This window comes from Agelaius phoeniceus, chromosome Z (genome assembly GCF_051311805.1).
Source record: "Agelaius phoeniceus isolate bAgePho1 chromosome Z, bAgePho1.hap1, whole genome shotgun sequence".
NCBI classification, from domain to species: domain Eukaryota; kingdom Metazoa; phylum Chordata; class Aves; order Passeriformes; family Icteridae; genus Agelaius; species Agelaius phoeniceus.
Window position 1 is genome coordinate 3,859,753 of NC_135303.1, and position 6,000 is coordinate 3,865,752.

The 6,000-nt window shown below is 52.9% G+C and overlaps 1 protein-coding gene across 1 annotated transcript in view; it reads right to left on the minus strand.

Moving 5' to 3' along the window:
• The window catches only part of MEGF10 (multiple EGF like domains 10), an 85,931-nt gene extending 83,975 nt beyond the window's left edge, over window positions 1-1,956 (minus strand). The window contains exon 1 of the mRNA XM_054653396.2: window positions 1,843-1,956. The gene's annotated coding sequence lies outside the window, so the exon portion shown is untranslated. The remainder of the gene's footprint in view (window positions 1-1,842) is intronic.
• Between the last annotated feature and the right edge of the window lie 4,044 nt (window positions 1,957-6,000).

The window sequence follows — 6,000 nt, forward strand, 5'->3', positions numbered from 1 at the left end:
CAGCCAGCTGCCTTCACACAGGTCACTGAGCTGCCTGCAGTTTAGAAAAATTTTTTTTTTGCCAGATATGGACTATAATCAGTGAGCAAGAACACAAATTTCATAGCCTGTCCTGTGAACTGCTCTGTCAGAGACTTTTAACACTCCAGTCTCTAAACCACACGCCAAGGAACCACACACAAAGCCAGGGCATCTCCACAGCATATTAACAATCACTACTAATATGATGCCACTGATTCACCCCCTGTGGGAGCAACACACACGCTTAAATTTGATTGTATGACAAGGCCACATGGTTGGCTCTGTAAGAAAATTTAAATAAAATTTATTACATAGGGTGCCATATATTGATGCTGCACAGGTGCATGAGTTACATAGGCAAACAAGTAGAAACCTGGTCCTAAATTAGAGTTTGTCCAGCTTATTAAAAATCTGGAGCACACCTGCCCAGCTGGATTTTCTGATTTGAGATGGGAAATCAAACTAGACATGCTAATACTGCTTCATTTGCCAGGCCAGTAACTAGCAAGCAATAGTTATTTGGCCTAAATAGTTACTTGGCTAAATTCTGTCTCCAACTCAGATGGTTGCACCCCCCACTCCCTCCGCTTCAAGAAGAACACACATACCTAATTACATATGCTTTCCTCCAAGTATTGTGCTGTTGGGGACAAATACCGTTTAGGGATGTTGACAAGGCAACTGAAGCCAGCTTTCAGTTTCAGCCTCACATCAGACATGCTGCTCAATCAAAGAATCTAAGACTTTTCAGCAAAGGTCTGCAGCTTATCTGCTGGGAAACAAATGTTACTCTCCAGACTTGTCTTTTCAGATTTTTTTCCTTTGTTCTTCCAAGATGCTGGAATAAAACATTTTTCCTATACAGAGTCATTATGTTAATCAGCTTTCTAAAAGACTGCTGCCAAAGCTCAGTTACCAACTTGATAAAATAATCTATGAAGCATCTTCTATACCAAAGACACGTTCCAAGTGAGGTTTTAAACTTACTCTATAGTGAGAAGCTGGTACTTTGGAAAAACTTCAGAGCTGTGAGTGATTCTAGGAGATGCATGCTCAATTTGACTACACTTCAGTACTCAATGACTGGCAGCAACATTTAAGTAATTAATAAGATTACTGAAAGTTGTCCATTCCCAGCTCATTCTAGGAAAAGCAGCTGCGTATTTTTCCTAATTGATTTGTGCCTACATTTCCAGATTGAACCTACTCCTTGGCTGAAAGACAAAGTAGGAAATGTTTACGCTACTACTACTGTCGCCAAAAGAAAATCTGTGCAGGATACCACACAACTGAGAATTTCTCTAGGCAGCTTCTGCTGAGGGACATATGCTGGAAGGAAATCAAGGTATCAAACAGATGTGCATTTTCACGTGCGGGTCACGCTAATTTACATCTAAACACAAGCATCCCTCTATTCCAGGGTGTACACTCGCTCCAGTCTCTGCTCAGGACAGCCAAAAAAGCCTTCCTTGTAAACGAAGGACAACCTTTAAAACAGGCACTTTGCGGAAAATAAATAAATAAATAAAAGTACTCTGAGGAGAACCTAAACCGACTCGCCCGGGCTCGGGACCGAGCGAGCGCTCCCGCATCCCGCCCCACCATCCCGGTCACCCCGCACGAACGCGGGGACAAACACGCCGGGATGCTCCGCAAAGGCGGAGGCACCTCGGGCAGTACCGCATCCCAGCGGCTCCCCGGAGGATGCTCCTGACGAGGGCAATCCCCGCTCCGGGAGGGAGCGATACCGCCTCACCCCCGCTGCCGCACCCGGCACCTGCTGCTCGGGACGGGGACGGGACGGGTCCGGTCAGTGCCTACCTGTCCCGCGGGCGCCCTCCCCGTCCGACCGGCCGCCGGGAGCCGCCGCCGCCGGGAGCCCCCGCCGCTGCCGCCAGGAGTAGAGCGAAGGGCGGTGTGAGCGGCGGGGCCGGCGGGGATCGGCCCCACCTCCGCCTGCCCCGGACCGCCCCTGGGCAGACCCACGGACTTTTTTAACCACTTACCCGCGTTCCCAGCGCCACTCTCGCTCCGGGCGCGGTGCTGTGCGGACAGTGCGTTCCCACAGAGCCGGACTCGCCGCTCTTCACTCAAGTGCGAGCTACGTAGGGACCCCAGAGGTCGTTCTATTCGGCCTAGTGAAAGATAGATAGTACCTACCTAGCAGATGATCGAGGAGAGAAATCGTTTTTTCAAAGAACTGAATGCTTAGGTTCCGCAATGAGGGGCTGAGCCTCCCCCCTCTCAGGAGACGCATTTTTAGAGAAAGGGAAACGTCATGTGCTCCTCTCCAGAGCTGCTACGGAGAGGAAGGGCATGGTGACTTTTGCACTTCAATATATTAAAGTATATTGAAGATTTTTGCTCTGCAAGAAGCATTGCTTCTTTTTTCGGTTTATTTTTTCCATATTCGAGCGTAGTGTTGGCAGAGGCGTTAATGGGATCGCTGCTTGGCTCACTCTGGGCCCGCGGCGGGCCCGTTCTGGAGCCGGCGCCATTGGCTCTGCGGGACAGGGAGGAACATTCCAGCACCTTCCCAGAGAAGCTGAGAACTTAAACCAGACCTCACGCTGTTAAACCCGACCATGCCGCCCCATACAGCTTTTCCCCCATGCCCATGAGGCGTGGGGGGGGCTGAGGGTGGTGTGGGGCTCCTGGGATCCGGGCTTTCCCCGGCCCGGGCTGTGGGGAGGCCGAGTGCCCGCGCCTGTGGGCGCTGCCTCGGGGCTGCGAGTGTCCGCTGTGCGGGTGCCTGGGTGCGGCTGCCGCTTACGATCCCCGTCCCGTTCGGGCTGTGGATGGGCACTGCTTGCAGCAGCACGGGGCAGGAGAAGAGGCACAGGCGGGAATCGGAGATGGCCCTTTGAGCTCCAGGCGGGCCTGCACAAGGAGGACCCCGGCAGTGGGAGTCGGTCCCCGCCATGGGACAGTGTGCAGAGGTGCCTGAAAGAGCTGCGACTGTCGATGGCTGGTGCTCGGGGTCAAACCACATCAAACCCGAATGATACTTCTATTTGCCTATGCCGTTCTCCGATCCATCCCAAACAAACTAGGAGGCGTACTAGCCCTAGCTGCCTCGATCCTCGTCCTATTCCTCACTCCATTACCGCATACATCAAAACTGCAATCAATAACTTACCGCCCCCTCTTACAAATGTTACTGTGAACCCTAGTCGTTAATTTCTAACCTGAGAAGGCAGCCAAACAACAAAGGTGCTGGATGTGAAGCACCTTTGCTGGTGCTTCTGGTGCCAGGGTGTGAATCAACGGGCTGAGGCTGAAGCAGCTCTCAGGAGCTTATCTGAGGCAGAATGAGCAGATGCGGTGTCAAGGGAGATGATGGCAGCTACACCATAGAGGTGTGGGGACACCAAGTGGCCGGACGGACTGCATAGGTTTGGGATGGCCGTGGGGTTCAGTTGGCACTGAAGTGTCCTGCATTTTGAGGGGATTGCAGGCACACGGGGATGTTGAGGAAAGTGTTCTGAAGCAGGTTGTAGGTCCCATCCGGGTGCAAAGGGGTTGTGGATCTCCCAAGATTTCTTGCAAGGTTGGGGAGCTTTTCAGAGCTAAGTGTCATTGAGGTCTGTGAGTCCCAGTGCTGCCTGGTAAGGCCAATGGCCATGAGATGGAAACCTGACCACCAAGTCCGTGTTTGCAGATCAGGGGGTGACTGCTGCATCCCCAGTGTCCATTGCTGATGGATTTCTATCCTGAGATAACTCTGACTCTTGTATAGCATTACTGTTTTAAATGACTCGGACACCAAGTGAGAATAAGTTATAAAGGTTTTTATTGAGAACTCACAAAAAGTCAACGAAGCAAATGGGACAGTGTTGGGAGGCTTGTCCACATAATACATAATGGCTGTTCCACCTTTTATAACCATGGTTTTGCATCAGCCTTTAAGGTTTTAATCAAATTACACTAATTGGTACGGCAGTCAGAGTTGGTGTGTCTTGTATTGAGATTTTACTGCCTTTATTTCAGTTTGTAACGGTTTCATCTATGTACCCATTGTCTCCCAAAGATGGCTTACCCCAAGTTGTTTCCCTCCTCCCCTATGTCAAGCCTCTCTACTCTCCAGTTACCACCCCCAATTTTCTGCTGAATTAATTCCCCAATCTCCTCCCTGGGCCTCTCTCAGTCACTTGCCTCCCCCCCCCCCCCCCCCCCCCCCCCCCCCCAATCCCCATCCCCTTTCCAGAACCTTCCATCAGGGTCATAGAGTGATTGGTCAGAGGTCAGGGCCCTCCCTCAAGGTGCTTCCCAATTTGTGCCTCCTGCTATCTATCTCCCCGTTTTCCACCCCCACAGTTTTCCCCATTGGTGGTTGTATGAATCCCTCCTTTGTTTCCACCCCTCTCTAAAACTTGTTTCGAGAGCTCTGCCTGTGCACTCCGTACCTAGTCATGCTGAGGTGTGGAGGAACTCCCCCCCCGGAGTTCCCAATAAACCTTGGATTAAACCCTGTGAAGAGTCAGCTCCTTCCTCCTCCACCATCATCTGACAGTGCCTCCTCTAATTTCTCGCTCACAACCCTAATCCCCCTCCTGTACCCCCTGGGCATGGGGGAGTGTCCCTGCCATCCATCATGTCAGGGCTGATTGGGAGTGACCGGATGGTCTCAAAGAGGACACGGGGACAGGGGTGCCTCCCCCCGCTTTGAAGGGTCCTCCCTCCGCTTTGAGGTCCTCCACCTCCATTTGCTGTGTACACAGCCCCACTGTAACTGGCAGCTCTTCCAAGTTTGAGTGTCCCCCTTTATGCACACCAGGCCCATTTTGGGTTCAGCATCAGAGTACTGTGTGAGACCAGCCTGGAGCAAAGCGCTGAGCAGCATTTTGCTCCTTTGTTGCTGGCTTGGTTGTTTCTGGTTTGGTGGGGATCTATGTGGTGATTCTTTCAGACCATGGGGCACTATTGGATGTCAGAGATATGTTTGTGGGTCTTTGTGGGTTTGGTGGCTGACAAGTTGCAGGTCTGTTGGCTGCTGCTACATTTGTGAAAGATGTCAGGGTGTGTGGATGTTTCTGTGTGTCTCAGGTGTAAAGTGAGTGAGGTGGAGTCAGTGTGCCTCCTGTGTGGAACCAGTGGGGACAGGCGGGGCTGTGGGCACCTGCTGGGCCATCTGTGACTGCCTTGCTGTGCCCTAATCCAGCATGGCAGGGACAGAGCAGGGTTGTGGGATGATCCTGCATGGACACTTGCCTGGCCCTGCAGAGGGACTCAGGCCAGTAGCATTGGCTCTGTTAATTTCTGCATGTCTCCAGTTTGTGTGATGTATTGGTGAGGGGGACGATCTGCTGGGTATTTGTGAGTGCACAGACATGAGGAACAAGCGCTGTGGCCACACCTCCTGCCAGGTGAATTCTCATGGCACTCCCTAAAGCTTTGGGTCGAGAGGGAGCTGGGGCACCAGGCGTGTTTGGGGCTGTGCTGTGGCAGTGCCCCATCCCTGCCCCAGTGCAGAGCTGTGGGGTGGCCATGCAGCCCCGAGCGTGCTGCTGAGGGGCTGCTGTGGTGTCTCCAGCGCTGCTTCGTCGCTGCAAGATGGGTGTGCCCTCGCCTGCAAGATGAGCGGGTGAGGCAACAGCCGCTGCTGCCCTGTGGCTGTCAGGTTGTGGGTGCTCTGCTGGTGTCAAGGGGCTGGGGGTGCCTGAGATTTCTTCCAGGGCTGGGAGCTCTTCTCAGGCCAGATGGTCACTGGGGACTGTGGGACACAGTGCCAGCCTGGTGACCCCAGTGGCCCTGAGATGGAGACCTGGCCTGTGAGTCCCCACTGGGAGATGAAGTGTTGAGTGCTGTATCCCCAGGAACAGGCAGCAGCTGGTGGCAGAGGTCATGTGTGAACTGCAGGTGGAAGGGGATGTGTCCTTGCTGAGGCCCTCTACGGGCAGAGTGGTAGCTGAGGTGCTGATGTAGCAGCAAGAGAGATGCAGTTGGAGATGAAGACGGGATGTATGTAAGGGAGACTCA